The sequence below is a fragment of the Lycium barbarum genome, chromosome 11 (genome assembly GCF_019175385.1).
Source record: "Lycium barbarum isolate Lr01 chromosome 11, ASM1917538v2, whole genome shotgun sequence".
NCBI classification, from domain to species: domain Eukaryota; kingdom Viridiplantae; phylum Streptophyta; class Magnoliopsida; order Solanales; family Solanaceae; genus Lycium; species Lycium barbarum.
Genome location: NC_083347.1, coordinates 109,796,729 through 109,814,363, shown reverse-complemented (window position 1 = coordinate 109,814,363; position 17,635 = coordinate 109,796,729).

Below are 17,635 nucleotides of genomic sequence, written 5' to 3'. Positions count from 1 at the left end.
AAATGATTACAACAATCTTAAGTCAACAACGCAAAACTCTAGCGTGATTCTCTTTATCAAACCCATTTTTTTATTTTCCCAATAACTCATCAATTCACAGCTATAAATGGTTAGAAAGTAGAAGCATTATATTTTATAATTTCAATCTTCTTGAATATGATTTTTAGGGTTTCTTCGCTCAACAATGATGTTCCAATCAAACTCTATCGATTAGAATGGTTTACTCAATTTAGAAAGGGATTAGAGACTAGAAATCAACCTAGAATCATCATAGACTTATCTTGGAGGGTTTTGAGGCGTGGTACTTGTTCTTTCTTTCCTTTGGATGATTTTTCATAAATAAGGGTGTTAGGGAATGATTCCCAAGCTTAAATATAAGTTAAAATGCGAAAATATGAGGTTTTGACCCAAAAACCCGACCCATTTTAGTTGGAACCGCGTCACACGTCCATCGTGGGAAACTCTGAAGACTTTGGCCAAAAAGCATGATTTCCCGCTGGGTCCATGATGCAGAGCCAATGCACGCGCCCCCACACGTGACGCTTGTCCAATGCGGGTAGCCCGTGTGGCCTTGTGCACATAATTTGGTAAAATAGGGATAACTTCTTGTACAGAGCTCCGTTCGGGATTTAAATTATACCGTTGGAAATATATTTCAAAGGTTTACAACTATTATGTCTTAAGGTTTCCCAAATTCTCTACGGATTTTCATGAAATTAGGCTGGAAGGCAAACCTGCCGTAAACTTAGTCGATTCTATCGAATCTTAAGCACCTCACTATTCGTCTTGATTTCAAAGCAACTATTTCCATCCAAACTCATCCTGGTAGGACTTCACATGTCTAAAATGCCACATTCATACTCATTTAACACATCCGCACTTATTCTGAATTTACGGAGTGTTATATTGACGCATGGCCAATGCGCATGGCCTGCTGCTCTGAGCGGTTTTTCGAAGCTCATGAATCTCCGATCTCTATTTGGCCTGATATTTATATGCATGGAAAGGTATTTCCACATATTAAAACTTCCATTGAGGGCATTGTTCCAAATTCCTAACTAATCAAAGGGTTATGGTTGCCAAAAGTAGGCCCTTCGGCCATTTTCGCAAAAACGTGAAACCTTCTAAAAAAAATTTACTTTCTTAATACGAGTCGTACCTTAGTCTGAGGACCTTAGGTATTACATTATCTTCCCTTTGGGATCATTCTTCCTCTAAAGATTGTCTTGGCTATAATTGCGACTAATTCTAAGACTCTACGGTAACTTCGGCAGAGTTTACTCTGTTATTAAGATGCCTGAAATGACTAGCTGAGACACGTGATCACGGAACTAACATGAACACGTGCTTCCTAAATTGAATGAATGCATGATTATTGAACTACTGAGATACTGAACTGAATGACTATTGAACTGACTAAATACTGAGTTGATTGAATTATGGACTGATTGAATACTGGACTGAATGAAAGACATAAATATCGTGATATGAGATCTGAATACTGGGAACTTAAATGTCGTGACATGGTATGGGTGTACAACGACCACTCTGATGTTTATTCTAGCTCTTAAGCCACTTGATCGATCCTTCTGAGAATCCCGTATGGTCTATATATATTTGGGGCTGAATTTCCCTTTCTTCTCAAATCACATGATGCCTTTCATAGGCAAAACTTTTAAGGAACAACCAATCGTTAGCATGAAACTCTAAATCTCTATGCCACTCATACGAATAGGACTTCTGGCCACTATTAGTTGTCTTCAACGCTCTCCAATCAACTTAACTTTCTGCATAAACTGATGGACCAAGTCTAGCCCTAGCAAATTCTAATTTCCCAACTTTATACCAACTAATAGGTGATCTATAATTTTGCCATATAGGGCTTCAAACGGTGCCACCTAGATACTAGCACAATATCTATAATTAAAAACAAACTCAATCAGAGGAAAATGATCACCCCAATTAACCTTTAAATCTAGGACACATGCCCTCAACATGTCCTCAAGAGTTTGAATTGTGCATTTCGCCTAGCCATCCGTATGAGGATGAAAGCTGTTCTGAGGTTTACCCTTGTGCTTAGTCCTTTCCAAGCATTCATTGTGAACTGGGCATCAAGGTCTGAAATGATGGGCATTGGAGTCCTATATAATCTGAAAATGTTCTGGATATGTAACTTGGCTTGATCTTCTGCTGAATCTGTGGTTTTCACTAGCAAAAGTGCGTTGACTTGGTAAGTCGATCTACAATCACCTAATCAAATCATGCTTTCAAAATGAGTGAGATAAAGTCCATATTTACCATCTCCACTCAAGAATATGTGTATTCTGTTATAAGACACTGATCTTTCTGCTACTCAACTTTAACTAGATGACAATTTGGACACTTGGCCAAAAACATTGCGATGTTCTTTTTCATGTCGTTCCTCTAATAAATCTCCTTGAGATCATGACACACCTTTGGGGAACCTGGGTTGGATAGAATACCTGGAAATATGGGCTTCTAACATTATCCTCCCTCTCTAAGTCCATCTATGTCTGGTGTTGACGCCTAATTTTCACCTCATAAGATGCGTGTTTTAATTTTTCAAATTTCTCGAGTCAAATACGAAGTAAGGATACTTCCCTTCAATTTTAAAATTTCAAAAATCCCGAGAAAATTGCAAAAACGACGTTTAATTATTATTTCCTGAAAAATTGACAAATATAAGAAATGCGAGTTATTTACTTTCGTCCTGCTCCGTCTAGTCGGGGAAAATTGTTAATTTAAATAATGTACTAATTACGGCTCATTTCAATTGCATTTTTTCACATTTTAAATATTACCCAGAACTATATCAATATTGGGCTTGGTTTAAAGCTAATATTTTAACTTTGCGAGTTTTAAATTTTAATTTTCCTAAATAATTATTTTACTTAATGATATATATAGTTTATAATTATTAAAATAGGATTGGCGGGGGTGTGGGGGTGTTTGTTAAGTTTAAAACTTAAGTGGGTAGAAGTTTTTTAAAAAAAAGGGCTGAGAAATTTGTAAAATAAACTTCTCACCCCCCCCCCCTCCCCCCAACCCCCACTTCATTTTCCTCAATCCGTCACCCCTCTTCTCTATTCAGGCAACATTAGGCGATTTCTAGGGTTTTAACCACGCCTTCAATTCATGGCGATTTTGAGCTTGTTTTCGCTAATTGTTTGAGGGGGTTTTGATCTTAACCATGTGCTCTCATGGTTTCCAGGTTCAGTTCCCTTCGAATTTCGCTTTTTCTATCTAAATTAATCCTTAAACTAGGATGTTACTTGGGTTAAGGTTTCCATGGGCGGGGCCACGAGCGCTTAACCATCTTGTGCACCTTAGCACCACAAAATCAAACCTTAGGGGATATTTCCTAGCAATTCCCTAATTTGAGGTACATAAATTGGGGATTTTATCCCATTGTACTAATTAGTATAATTATACCATTGGAATATAGGTTATTTTGTACTATTATGATTTTTTAGATTTTTATTTGATTATTGGATAGATTTTAGGGTACAAATTGGTTGGATTTTGTTGTCCTATGTGGAGAATTTTGAATTATCTGTCATTGGGTACAATTTTAAGATTTTTTTTGTCGGGGGGGGGGGGGGGGGGGAATTAGGATGAGGTGTCCATTTTATCGTAGGATTCCTTAAGGAAAAGTCTATAAATAGCAAGTTTAGAAGTTGGAACATGGGACCTTTTTTTTCGAAAATCTAAAAGCATAGGCTAAAAATATAAGAGATATACAAGAAATACAATATATATATATATATATATATATATATATAAAACAAAAAAAAACATAGATATACAAAAATATAAAATAGACAAACCTATATATAAGAAAAGAAGAACAATGTAAGAAAGAGGTATCTGGGGAGACAAGAAAGGTCTTTTTGATACTTGAAGTGAATTTCAACCTCTCTTTGGTCTTTAGGTTGCCCCTACAAGAGATAAATCCTTTTCTTCAATCTTATTTTACTTTCAGTTTTAAGCATTTACTTTTTTCTTTTAGCTTTTTTATTATTTAGAATGTGATAAATGTCATTTTTTTACTTCATGATGATGATTCTGCCTTTGTTTTGATCATTTAAAGTTACATAAATGGATTAAATGATAGTTTATGTTACATTAAGTAAATATTATAACCTGTTAGGTTCAAAAAATGAGAATAAATAGCTAAAATGGGGGTCTACGGTTCTTAAGTTTCTGATTAAGGTAGCTATTTTAGATAAATGTGATAAGATTTTTTGTTTAGCTGAAAATAATCTCTATTTAGGCTATAATCTTTTACCCTTTTAAGTTTTGTGTCTTTTGTGAAAAAAAAAATTATATGTGGTTTTGAGACTGTTTTTGATGAAATGACCTATGGTGGCTTTGAAATCATTTTTTTAGGATTAAAAGTGACTCACCTTGGTTTATTTCATCATTGGACCACATTTAGTTGATGAATTAGCTAAATGTGATTACTAGTAGTTACTAAAGTTCATTTTAGAGTATTATACTTGCTTGATATATGGAAACTGTCTTAAGTTAGTAAGTTTCTCTTTTAAATGAAGTTGTGGAATCATTTGCAAGTCTTGAATGTCTTTATTTAAAAATTGGATACTTTGAGTTTACTTTGGGTCTAATGATCATGTTTTGTTACCCCGCTACTGTCTAGATTGCTAAAATATGATACAAAACTAGTGCAAAGTCCTTTATAACTTGGTTTATGACTAATGTATTTACAGTTCTTTGTGAAGATGGCTTAAGTCATATTTGGAAGCTGATCTGTAATTTGAAGTTTTGAAAATTGCTAAGTGTCAATACTGTTTCGAAAGTAGGAACTGAAAATCCTTGTTGACTTTCTATCTTGTATAAGTAGCTTAATAAGAATAAGAAATAGATTTAGTATGTGTCTTGCAAAATTTTGAAATCTGGAAATTGTGTAAGTGAGGTTAGTTGTGAAATTGGAACCTTTTCTACTAAATGGAGCTCTATCAGTCTACATGGACCTATATTTGTGCTTAGTTGAAGTCATGAAAGTTAAAGTAATAAACAGGTTGGAAATTCCTTTTCATTTTGATACTCACTTTGTTTTAAAATCATTTAGGCCATATAGGTTTGAACAAGTAAATCCAATTTTTAAAAAAGAAGGTATAAAAGCTGTAAGTTAGTGTTATGATTGTTATGTAATCTCAAAATTGATAGATAATTGTTCTACTTTTCCCTTATGTGAAAACTGTCTCCCTTTATAACTTAGTTTCCCTCTAGGTGACTTAGTTGGCCATTGACTTCAAAAGAAACTTGTTTTTTCCTGGAATTTGCATAACTAGACATCACTGAGTAAAAAAAAATGACTTTAAAATAAGCAAAACTTTACTGGATTGCAATCTTGTCTCTCTTTACTTATAAATAATTTGAAAAATGTGGACTTGTGTATCCTATCTTTGTGTAATTTGCTATGTGTTCCTTCTTTGACCTTAGAATAAAGACCATGCGCCTTCTAAGTTCTGTTCTATGAATTTTCTGTGAATTGATATAGTTTTATGGAAACTGATTGACTAAGTGAATAAAAAAATGAAAGACTTGCCTTGAAACTTGCTTTTAGACCATACTGTGTTTATTGAAATGCTCTGTGGGATCATTGTGACCCATTTAGGGTAGAACTTGCCTCTGAATATTGCTGCCTACCTTAGTCAATAGGTTACACTTTTCTAGACTTGTCATTTGAAAACTGAGACTGCTATTAGCCAAGTATGGCCTTTAAAGACTAAAAGCTGTAAAAATGAACTTATTTTGATCTTAGAGTGTTAAACTATCTACATTCTATATTGTAACTTGCAGTTTGCTTGTTTTCCTGAATTTGAAAATTCAAAACTGAATGAAACCTATTTCACTGTCATGACTACTTCAATATGATCCTTGTTAATTGTTGTCTTGCAACTTAGGATAACTATTGAACATGAAATACTAAATCTTGTCCTGATTGTTTTATTCACTAAGTTAGTTAAATGAATTGGTTGCTAAACTATCAAGAATGGGAATTATGAACTTTTTTGTGAAACTGTAAGAATTTGAATTTGCTTGGCTATCTGTTTGACCCTACACTTAGATAGAATTCCTTCATAATATTGACATTTAGCCTAAAAACTGGTTTTGGATCAGAGTTGGCATTACATGTAGTGATTATAGGATTCTGTAAAGATTTAACTTACATTAGTTGGATCCTCTTTGCATAAAGATATGTGCATTCCTGTTATTTTAAAGGATGCATTACATCTTGGATATTTGGAAAACTTTAAATTGACTTGAGAATAAGTGGAGACTGTACATGCACATGCATTACCTAGATTGTTTGTGAAATTGTTTCCCTTACTTTTCTTTGACTGTTTTGCCACATTTAAAACTGGGAACCTACTTTAAAAGCTAAGAGACTGAAAATGATAAGTGTGAAGACTGAAAATTTGTTACTTGTGTTAGAAAGAAATTTGAAAAAGGAACTGTAAGTTTGAAAATATGAAGATGCTTTTCCTGTTTGTTGATTAACTTGGCTATTCCTCAATCTTTACTTAGTGTGTTATCTTGTATTGAATTCTCGGTGACACTGCACATTTTTTGAGTCCTGTTTGGGATTGGCATAGTTGTTTGATTAGGAAAACTTATAAGGGCAAATGCAGTTCTGCCTTTTCTCATTTGATTGTGCATTATTATGTTATTTAGCATAACTGCTAGGTGTAGTCCTCACTTGTGAATCACTACTCCTTCCTACTTGACACATACTCGAAACTGTATAAAACTTGTAAGATTAATTCACTTAGCCAACATTGAAAGACTATGTGCAGCTGAGCTTTAAAAACAGACTGAAAATTGCAGTTTTGAAACCTCAAGAAACTGAGTACTGCCCTGAATGATCCTACTTAGCACTACCCTAGATTTAAAACTTCAGGTAGACCATTGTATTTGTTATCATCTCAAACTCTGTCAAAAATAGGCTTAGCTTGACTTGAAGGTCTTGTTTGTGACTACATTTGTGGAAACTGTAAACCTATCCCTAAAACTGAAACTTTGAAAAGCTTTTATTAACTAAGTGTTGCCTTTACTTTAGTCTAGATTAATCATGAGTTTTAAGTGAGAAATTGACTCTCAAAATCTATTATGTGCACTCTGTCCTGGGCACTGTCTCATATGCATTTGCTTGACTTAAAACTGTTTGTTACTTTCTTATCTTTGGTTGAGTTGTTATGTTGTGCTTTTCTGAGTTTGCTATCTTAGAATTCATAACCTTAACTGCCTATATACTTGATTGCTTGTTGAATCCTGAGTAATATGAACCTGCGAAATTTAGCATTTTCTGCGAAGATTGAGCATCTTGTGAGTGCTTTAAATGGGGTGTTTGAGAGGAGTGAATATTGGAGGATATATAGTGTATATTTGTTGTATATGGAGGGTATACCCGTCAATGGGTTTTGCTCTCCATATGAGGGTATGTCACATAGTATATCATGTATATCCAACAGTTTGACACTTAGAAATTTATGCCAATTTAGCAGCTGGGCCAGTTGGGCCTGTCTACTGTTTCAGCCTATATATTTGAGAGAAATGTCCCTTTTGCATAAACTGCCCCTCCCTATTTGTTTAATACTTATGGGCCTAGCCCAATTCTACTGCAATTTAATTTTTGGCATTGTAATTTAATTTATGTCCTTAAGTCAAATACTAATACAATGTATACCCATTTTATTTGTAAACACCCTATCCATTGGTGGGTTCAATGAGACCCACTAACTTTCCTAGATCGAGTTGACCTCAACCATGGAAGGGCTAAGCATTGGAGCATAATATGGAGCGGAAATATTTTAATATGCATTTTCTGTTGGGCTTGGTAGGCCCAACTCCCTATCTCTTATTATTTACTTGACAAATTGATGAAAATGTGCTTTATTGGAACCTGTAAAAAGTTATCACGTATTAGAGTTGCCAAAACCATTTTCTAAAATATAAAACTGATTTTAGACAAGTACTAGCATATAAAAAAGTTTTTTTTTTTTTTGGGAGAATTAAGTCACTAATGATAAAAATGGACATTTCTTTGAAAAAAAAAATCATGATTTTGGACAAAAATGGGACTTGATTAATCTTATGGACTCAAGACAAAAATGATTGTGGACCGTGTACTTGGACAAAATGTAGACTTAGACCATTTTTTTTAATTAATTTGGACTAAAAGATTAAAAATTAAAAATATAACGTACGGTTAAAATATGGACAATAATAGTATACCAAAAATGATTTTGTAAAACTTAAACTAAAAACTATTTTCTAAAAACCCGGGTGGGCTTACGTGGTGTTCTACTTAAGTTGACGCCTTCGGGTTTTAACCCTTTGTGTTCTAGTCCGAAATCCAAAACGCTCAATTTTGGGCAGCACTTTATCACTTTTATTTCTTGAAAGTGTTATATTTTTGCATGAATGACTAACCTTTTATTATGGGAATCTAAAAGAAAAGTAGTTTTTATCAAAAATAACTTATATTCACAAGGCATACTATTCGAACCCGTAGGTCAACCATATTTTATGGATCCTTAATACCGGGGTGCCTAACACCTTTCTCGGGGGATCACCAGAACCCTTACCCAAACTTTGGTAAAGATTGGTTTGTTTTAAAACTCAACTGTTTAAATGAACCCTTTCGAACTGGTTTTCCTAACTTACTTGTAAGTTAGGTGGCGACTCTAAAAAATAATGTCCATTTAGAGTACCATTCAAGTAGAAGTATATTTTTTCCTTTTTCCCAGTATAATTGACAACCGTACTTCCCCCTGGACACTTTTTAAATGAGGAAAGAGCAAATGCGAATTGGAAAAAATAGAACCGCTACATCTGGAACACACAATCGGTCTTGGTACCTCAAAGTACCATCATCTCCCCCTTGTTCAAAAGCCATTGTCTTATGCTTGTGAATCCCCTCTTTCAGCTGGAACAAGTAGGGTCATCAAACTGTTCCTCCTTCACTTCGGCTACTAATGAGGAATAAGTCCTATTTTTGACAACAACTCCACCATCTTCGGAGTTCAAAAATCGAACTTCTAGCTTGGCTAAGCGGCGAACTTTTTTCACCATAGTTTTCTTGTTTACCTAAATCATGAGCTATACTTCCATACTTGATTTCTTTTTGAGGTACTTCTTGAAAACACTTATAGTATTGTTGTGAGCTAAGTCTTTGACCCAGATGTCGATGATTAGCGTCTCGTGCAATGGAACTACTCTTGTGACATATATCTGGGCATGATCCTATAGCTTTTCTGTGATCACCTAATCGATAATAACTGAATTTGACACAAGTCGATCGACCATCATTCTACTCACTTCGGGTTTCTTCTACAGGCGAGGCATATTCCTTATGGAGACTATCTCATTATGCCATCCTAACTGAACTGAGGTTTTTCATATCTCATGCTAACCCTTCGGGTTTTCAAATATCCCGCTGGACTTACTGAATATTTACACATCTCCCCCTAGAGCAAAGTCTAACGTCTTATACTTGAAAATTCTTCTCTTTTGTTAGGATCCAATTAAATTCCCTTATCTTCTATATTATGATTTTTTGTACTGTAAAATACTAACGACTCAATTCTTTGACTCAATTCTGAGCAAGTCGTCTGTACTGGGAATAACTGAATTACTTACATGAACGAGTTGCTAATGTATTCATAACTGACATACTCTATCTTAACGACCTAACTTTTATCAACCTGTCAGTCTTGGGGAAACCCCATTCTTATAACTCTTAAAGGCTCTTCTTTTTTAGCTTGCTCTCTTACTGCTTAGATGATTTCTTCTTTTACTAATTTATACCTCGAATTTAACTTAAACCCTTTGGATCCTAAAGCATATTCGGATTGTATTCAAACTGTTATGCTCTGAATGACCTAAGTTATTTCTAACTTTCCCTTATCATCTGACTCTATTTTAATGTTGTTTAATATCTTTCTAAACTATAGTCATGAATTAAACTTAAGGCAACTATATTTCCTTCATATGAAAGATTGAAATACCTGATCCCTAACTCTCTATACACTTTAGAAAAGGATCATCTCAGGGCATCCACATCTGGGGTAAGCACTTAAATCATATAACCTAAGAGGGAACTGACACGCCTTCTTAACTCTTAATAATATTTCCTTCCTGTAGTAACTTACTACCATCATACTCTCTAACTCTGATCTGTCTAAACTTAAACTAACTAAAACTATTCCTAGAAATTTAATATCGTCTGCTCGTGATTTTTTTTATTCTGCACACCATCTCTTTTACTCATGGGCATAGTTACGTACAAAAATTTCATCTGACCAATCATAACACTTTAGAATCAGGGGTAATTTTCCCATAGGCTCTTTTCTGTACAAAACTAAGGTGATCAATCTGTGCCCATTGTGACTAAGATCATAACATATTTCCTATGTGGTCTTACATTAGAGTTTCCATCATCATACTTGTGGCGACATACGGTGAAGCTTTTGAGTCCTGACGAGCTGCCAAAACATACAAGCTATTCTGACTTCCACTTGTATTGTCAAACTTAGCTGCATTACATCTAGCTTGGGCTTGAGAATTACAGGGAGCTGTTGAATTTGTAGACTGAGCCACATTATCTCTGTTGCCCTTGTCTCACTGATGGGTTGTCCCTTAGACAGTGACCCTGTTGGCCACACCCAAAATACATATCTATGCCTGAACGATACACCCCTTGGTGTCTTCTATCACATTTCTTGCACATAGAATTCTAAAAACCGTTGTGGCTCATACTGGCCCATGACTGAGAGTTGATGCTCTGTTACCCGTTGAACCAACTTTTCTGATCATATCTGGACTTCGGGACTAGTGCATTGGCTGCAGATGGAGCGGCTCCTGATGACCTTCTACAGAAAAACTGTTTGCCTCTACCTTCCAGAGATCCTTTGGGATTTACGTTTCAAGTAGACTTCGTTCTTTTGCTAATTTATGTATCTTCCTCTGCCTGCAATTTCTCGTCCTCCTTTCTTAAGTACATCATTATTATTCAACTTCCAAATTCATTATACAACATCCCTTCTCAGGCGATGTACACTTTATTCCACTTTCAATATCAAATCAAATCTCATTCTTTACCAGCAAGTATTTTACAATTGTACCCCTATAGGTAATCTTCCTCGGTTGGACCTTGAATTCCCTGCTCATCGCTTGCGCATTCGAAACGTACATAATTTGATTGGAAGAGAATGTTACTTATTTCTCTAAGCTTCATGGCACGATCTATAGTAGAAAGAAATGAGACAATCCTGAATGTCTTGGTAGCTAACCATTTATATGCGTGGCCGACACTTATATATAAAGGAAACTCCACTGAACACGGCTTCATAGACTTCCTAGGACAATTGAACCTCGTGCTCTGATACCAAGCTTTGTCACGCCCCGAACCATGGCCTGGGCGTAACATGGCACTCGGTGCCTGACTGAATATGACTGTGCGAACCAACTGGCTGGCCGGATCAACATGTAGTATAACTAGAAGCACAATATAAATACACAACACGCTGATCACTAAAAGTCTGACTAAGAGTCATGAATGCGGAAACACTGAATAAGTCGAAAAGTATAAATAAGAAGCCGACAAGGCTAACACCAAAAAGCTTGCTAAGCCTCTGACTGACTGTCATTATAGTCTATGAAGCCTCTATGAATAATAAAGTATGACTGTTTAGCGGGACAAGGCCCTCGGCATACCTCACTGACTGAAATACTGTAAGGACTGAAAGTATGATAACGCCCCGAAATAACTGAAGCTCACTAAGAAGCTGATACGAGAATCCTAACGAGCAGATCCGTCATCCTGTAAGTCTGTACCTGCATTGAAATGCAGGCCCCCGAGCAATAAAAAGGGACGTCAGTACCTTTGAATTGCACTGGTATGTAAAACAACTTAAAGAACAAATAGGTAATAAATGCTGAAATTAAAACTGGAAACTTTAAACTGAAACTGAGCATAAGTACTCCTATTCTGAATGAGAAACCACATGTTTATCTGAGTAAATAATCTACAGCCTCAGGCCCAATATATATGTGCACAAGCTGCGGCCTCGGGCCCAAGTATACATATAGATAACTGTGGCCTCAGGCCCAAAGATGCATAAAGCATAAATTACGGCCTCAGGCCCAAACACAAGTGTTCAACATTCAGGGATTTAAAATAAAAAATTCAGAACTATATTGTAATACATGATGCTGAAATACTGAATCATACTAAGTTACATGATACTGGAATGCTGAATAGAACTTGACTGAGACATGTATTCATAATAAACTAATTTGTCATAACTGAGGCTCATGGGATATTGAACGAATTATAAAACTATCTCATCTAGATAATAGAAGTTCTACAACTATTCATGGAACTGAGGCATAATTACTTAATGAGGCAATTTGTAATGGTCATAAAGAATGAGACGTAGGGAGAATCATAAACATCCCCAAACGTAAAGAGCTAGCCTTACATACCTTGACTCTAGCCTTTTTAAGTGTATCACAATGTTCGTCGCCTCTTTCAACGATAATATATGGCAATACATATCATAGGAAGCCAATATTAGCACTAATGCTCATGTTTTAGTCACTTAGGCATTTTATCAAACATCTTATGGGCGTAAAGATTCATAGCCCTTAATAATGGTGTTTTCTTCTCTCAATTCTTATTTACTACTTCTAGGTGATTCTACAATCCAAAATAGATATAACTAAAACAATTTTCATCACCCAAATGATTACAACAATCTTAAGTCAACAACCTAAAACCCTAGAATAATTCATATTATTCTCTTTATCAAACCAATTTACTATTCTCCCAAGAACTCATCAATTCACAGGTATAAATGATTAGGGAGTACATGCATTATCTTTTTGAAGTTCAATCCTCTTGAATTCAATTTATAGGGTTTCTTCGCTCAACAATGATGTTCCAGTCACAACTCTATCGATTAGAAGGGTTTAGTCAAGTTAGAAAGGGATTAGAGACTTGAAATCAACCTAGAATTATCATAGACTTACCTTGGAGGGTACTTGAGGTGTGGGACTTGTTCGTTCTTGCCTTAGGATGATGTTTCATGAATAGGGGTGTTAAGGAATGAATCCCAAGCTTAAATATAAATTATAACGTGAAAATACGAGGTTTTAACCCGAAAACCCGACCCATTCGCGTTGGGCCCGCATCGCACATCCAATGTGGGACCGTCTATAGACTTTTGGTTAGAGCTCATGATTTCCTGTGCTGGTCCATGATGCGGGGCCAATGCATGCGTCCCCACCCGTGACGAGTGTCTAATGCGGGTGGCCCATGTTGGCTCCTGTGCATTGTTGGATAAAATGGATATAACTTGTATAGAGCTCCGTTCATGCTCTGCAATATACCTTTGGAAAGGTATTTCAAAGGGATACAATTTCATGTTGAAAGTTTTCTCAAATTCTCAACCAATTTTCATGAAATAGGGATGAAAGACAGACCTACCGTAAATTTAGTCGATTCTATCAAATCTTAAGCACCTCACTATTCGTCTTGATTTCAAAACAACTATTTCCACCAAAACTCATCCCGATAGTACTTCACATGTCTAAAAGGCTATATTAATACTCATTTATTACATCCACATATATTCAGAATTTATAGTGTTACATTGATGCGTGACCAACGCGCATGGCCTGCTGCTCGGAGCGTTTTTGTGACGATCATAAATTCTTGCTCCAATCTCTGTCTGACCTAATCTTTATATGAATGGAATAGTATTTCCATGTACTACAACTTCCATTAAGGAAAATTTTCAAAATTCCCAACTAATTAAAGGGTTATGGTTTCTCGAAATAGGGTCCTCGGTCACTTTCACAAAAACCTAAAACCTTCTAAATTTCGTTTTACTTTCTCAATATGAGTCATACCTTGGTCTGAGCACCCGAGGTGTTACACAGACATTTGAGAAAAGTTACATAACGATCATCATTGTTTTATATTTTTGACATTAGAAATTTTTTCTGCTCCCTGGTCTTTTTTACTCTCCATGCTAAATTTATAAGGAGAATAAGCTATAAGTTTATCAATGAATTAATATGTTTCTTGGAAAAATGACACTTACGAAAATAGAATATCATGACCATTTTATATACATCAAGAACTTCTTCACTGGAAATATCTAATCAAATGCTATAATAGAAAGTAGTTAATGAAATATTAGATTTTAAACTAAAGAAGTAAATATTTTAACACAATAAAATTACCAAGTGTGATTAGAAAGTGTGAACATAGTTTGAAGAAACACCAACTAGGCATTAGAATATTTTAAGTTTTACATCAAAAACTAAATTTGCTGCTTGAATTAATAAAAAACAAAGATGAAATTTAACTTGAATAGGAATATATTACTAAATTAAAAAAACAAAAATTCAAGCTATCCACACGCATTAAAATTAACTAAATCTGAAATTTTAACTTTAATTGAAATTCTTTTGATGTTCTAATACTGAAATAAGTGATAATTAACCTGAAGATTACCAAATTTAGAAGAAACATTATAAGTGAATTAAATAAAATGAATTGAAATAGATAAAAAATTAAATTACATACTAATTTTACTAAGCACTACTTTTGAAATACAATATTTAAGAGGACACAAATTGCATACGAAAATTTTAATTTACAAGAACTCCTGCAGTATGTAGCCCTTGGTACCTATACTCTCAATGTAAAATAAGAAAAGTTAGCAATCTACAAATTTCATCAATAAAAGATAAAATAACATCTAACAAAAAGCTGTCAAACAAATTATCAAAAGGTAAAAACTAAATGAACTTAATTATCGTCATCCCCTCTTCTTCTTTGTCATAATATGCCCAATAGTTAGAAATTTTGATGAATAATATGCCAGCTTTTCTATCATTATCTACTTAAATTTTAAAATTTTGTTTACTATTGGACCCAAATCCTTGACGCCTGCCTAATTCACGCAACACATACATTGCGCTCTTCTATCCTTTGACTACTGCAAGTTGAGAATTTATTGGAGCTAATGATATTTATCATTTTAAGTACTTAGTTCTGAGAGATCTAAGGAGACGAGAAAAGCAACATGTCCAACTTGCACATTACATTTTAAAAACATTTAAGGTTTTCAAAAACTTCAATATTTTTAAGACGGTGGAAGCTCTTCTAGGTCACTAGTCATGGAGGCGATGATTTTCTCTCTTAGATAAAGATAGAATTTAAAGCAGGAAAATCATGAATGACTAAATCCTCTCAACTAAATCCTCAAAGTTGAGAGGATTTCTCTTTTCTTCTTCACGTAGTGTATCACGTCTATCTTATTTTACCACAAATTATTTGTAAGAATTCGATCCTTCATTTCTAGCAATTTTTGTTCCAAATTGAGTACTGAACATATACATGAGTTTATATAACTGTTTGGAACTTGTTGATATGGTCAGGAATAAAACTTGAGGACTTGGTGGTGTTTTAATACATTGAAACTAATATTGAAGATGCAGATTTTTGTTGATATATGGTGCACTGTAATTCACACCAAGGGCTACGTACGAGCATGAAGAACATAACTTGACCAAGCAAACTAACCTTACATGCATTTATGAACGTAACTCATGCTTATTTGCGGAAAAGGAACATTTCATAAAACATTTTGATCTTTCAATAAACTTGGAATCATAAATACAAAATAATAGTTTCATATAAGGAGAAATGAAAAAATGAAGCATGACATGTGAAATGTGTCTGTGAAGCCTCTATGACTTTGTAGCGCTCTTGAAAATGTGATTAAGTTTTTAATACTTTAAAGCATACTAACGATTATTGAAAATTTTCATTCTGTGTGCCAACGATGACAACAGACAAGGAAAATATCATAGGAACATGTTGTGACATAATTTGGCGCATATGAACGGGGTATTAATATATGGAGCATGAATATTTAATCGCGTTATATTGGCGGAGATTCTGATCTCAGGGTCAAATGCTCTCCATGAGCACGAATTTGACCAGCTTGAGCTCCGCGATTTCATGACTGGTGCCATGATCGCAATAAAGACTAGACCTAAGTATATAATGAACGGTGGCGAATTCCAAATTTTGTTTTGTTTTGGGAAAGGGGGAGCTTGTGAAGGTTGATCTAATAGAATGATTTAGCCTAGAACATTGAGGGGTAATGATTCTCTAACATCTTATGACGATTATACTTGATTTTGGTGAATTTTCAAGCATAGAATCATGAGATATAAATGAAATGTCTAAATTAGGAATTTTGACCTAGCCCAACCCAAATAACATAGTATCGTAGGATGTTTGGTTTAAATGCATAGGTTGAACTCATGATTGTAGTATTAATACGTGACGAGTATAATTATTTTATTCACTTATACATGCTACTAATGGATTTACTTTCATAAATGTAATATAAATAGTTGCTCCATGGAGTATGACCAGGGGCAGGACGGCAGGTCAGTGATATACTGGGTCCTTGTGACTCACTGCATATTCGACTATGATGTTTGGCCTAAATTGCATATACTTATTTATTATTGCCTCACATTTTAATACTTTTAATTGTCTCTTGAGTACAAAATATATTGATTTGTGCTTAATATTATAATTTTACTGTGTAGGAATAAAACGGTGTGAAGATGAAGAAATCTGGATCAGAATTGAACAAAAAAAAAAGAGAAGAAAACCAAAGGAGAAAAAGAGGGGAGACCAGTAAGTGGGAGACATCGTGATTGCTTTGTGGAATAAAGAGTTGCAATGAAAAAAAAAAATACAAAGTGAGACAGCAAAGACAAAACGTTGCAATTGAAAGCAGCTCAGGCGATCCTTCCGCGATGCGGAAGGAAAGCGAGAAACCCCAGAACCTTGCGCGATCCTTCCGCGATGCCGAAGGAAAGCGGGACTTTGCGGACGTTTTCCCGATTAGATTAGGATTTAGATTCCTTATTTATTATTTTTACCCTAGCCTATATATAGACGTTTTTATAGCTGAGAACGGTATTCTGGGATTATTCAAAGATTTGTAAGCCACCGTTCTCCTTTTTCTCTCTCTAGGTTATTTTATTTTTCATCTTTTTCAACCCTAGTTTATTCATGGCTTCTTTTGTCTATGATCGAATCATGAGTAGCTAAATCTCCTAGTTCTAGGGTTGTGGCGAAAGACTTGAAAGTTGATTTGATGACGATTATTATCTATTGATTTTCCATATTGTGGGTTGCTTATTTATTCTTGGTTTTAATTGTTTGATTATCTGGTCAATAGTTAGACACTATCTGTGGTGCGTGAATTGAACTTGAGGAAGGGAATTCACGTACGTAATAAGAATAAATAGAGTTTGTTCGATTTAATCGTTTCGCTAATGAGGATAGAGATATACCCTTTAGCCCTACTTAGTTGAAAACGGAGAAATAAACGTGTTCTTGTTACCTCTGATGACCATAGAGATATAGGCGTTATGGTAACATCTACAAGCTTGTGAGTAGTTCGAGAGAATATCATAAAGCGTAATTAACCCGTTAATTAGTAACCCAGGAAATAAAATAGGTGGAATTGTCTGAAGATCAACT